The following is a 1943-nucleotide window of genomic DNA, read 5'->3' on the forward strand; positions in this document are numbered from 1 at the left end:
AACGCACAATGATCCTCCTGCCTCAGCCTCCCGAGTGCTGGGATTACAGGCATGCACCACCACGCCCAGCTTTTCTATGAGCCTATTTTTTAACCTTTGATTTTGCTATTCACATCAGCTTGATAAAAATCCCCATAGATTTTAGAGGTTTTATAGCTTTTAACTAAGGTCAATAGGTTCTCAAAACACACAATCTAGATCGAAATCCCAGTCCTACCTCTTCATGGTTCACAAACCTTAATTTCCTGGCTTGTAAATTGGATTCTGTAAATTAGGTTCCTGCCTGCTAATGCTGGGGGATTAAATCAGATCCACATTTGGCACTGACTGGCGCATGAGCGGACTCCCGCGAGCGCTGAGGGATCGAAGTCAGCCTGACACAGAAGAGCGGGCAGCTCCACTCCTCCTTTCCTGCCCTTTGTGCGAAGCTAGCTGCTCTCAGGGCCTCCACTGGAGCAGAGCTGGGGCCTGAGCAGTGCACGGGGCAGGGACACCGTGGGAGCCATGGATTCCTTAGCAAGGGGCTGGCTTGGCTGTCCCTGTGCACCCAGCCATCGCAGTCAGTGCTGAGCAACTGTCCAGAGAAGGGCTCGCTCGCACAGGCACTGCGTGTCCCGGAGAATCCTTCCGAGGAGTGGAGCCCAAGTCCGAGTCTGAGAAGCCACAGACACCCGAGAGAAAGCTCATCATCCCGTTTGTTGTGGAACAGCTCCAAAGTGACCAGCCAGACACAAACATAGGCAGAACTTAGGTGAACACCTCCATACACAGAGGTAATGGCTGGGGAAGCCAGGTCTCTGGCACACAGCACTGGAAGGCAGCCTGCCTCCAGCTGGACTGAAGGGAAAGTTTCCACCACATGTGTTCAGGAGTTTGATTTCTTTGGGGGAAAGAGTACTGGAAATGGAATCCAAAACCTTTGCATTGAGTTACACCCCTAGTAGTTTTTTTGTTTTGTTTTGTTTTTTTGTTGTTGTTGTTTCTTTTTCTCTTTTTCTTGAGACAGGGTCTCACTAAGTTGGTGAATGGCCAAGGCTCAGCTCAAACTTGTGATCTTCCTGCTTCAGCCTCCTGAGTACTGGGATTTCAGATGAAAGCCTCTGCACCCAACTAGGAGCTCACTTTCCAGGTGGACAAAAAGACTTGCCACCCCCAAGAACATCTTGCAAACACCCTGCAAGAAGAATCAAAGCCCTAGACTTGATTAAACCAGAAACCTGGTGTTATGGTTTGTGTCTGCATGTCCCCCAAATCCTCATGCAGTCATGGGGCGGGCTTTTAGAGTTTATGATCGATTCGGGGTTAAATGTTGGAATTATGGATGTGAGACCTACACCTGCCCTGGCTGATAGTTTGAATACGATGTAAGGGAGGGAAAGAGGCTGCCTGCCACCCCTCCTCCCTTTTGCTCTTTTTACCTTTGCTGTTTTCTGCTGCCATGAACTGTTACTCCCTGCCTTGTGCCACTCTGCCTTAGAGCCAGCCAAGTATGGACTGAAACCTCCACAAACTGTGAGCTAAATAAACCTCTCCTTCCTTAATTTTGGGCGTTGGGTATCTTTCTCAGCAACAAGAGAAAAGTAACCAAGACACCTGGCTACATGAAAGGTTTTCTCCAGGCTTTCTCACATAAATCATTCCCCCCTCTTTCAAGTCCTCTACTTCTCCTCATCTATTGGTTCTCTCTAGTCTGTTAACTAAATCTAAAATATTTTTTTCCAATCACTAATCATTTGTCCTAGCTCTCATCCTTATCTTAGTCCTAGCCTGCATTATCTCTCCCCTAGCAAATACTGGAGTCATCATCTGATGGCTGCTTCTCCTTTGCCTTCCCCACATCTATCTGCCCACCTGTCTGAGGGACCTACCTGAAGTGCACGTTTTGGCCAGGCTGCTTCTCTGCACAGCATCTCTCAGTGCCTTGTCCCCATCTGCTCTCAGGT

The sequence above is a fragment of the Chinchilla lanigera genome, unplaced genomic scaffold (assembly GCF_000276665.1).
Source record: "Chinchilla lanigera isolate Chin_1 unplaced genomic scaffold, ChiLan1.0 scaffold00104, whole genome shotgun sequence".
NCBI lineage: Eukaryota > Metazoa > Chordata > Mammalia > Rodentia > Chinchillidae > Chinchilla > Chinchilla lanigera.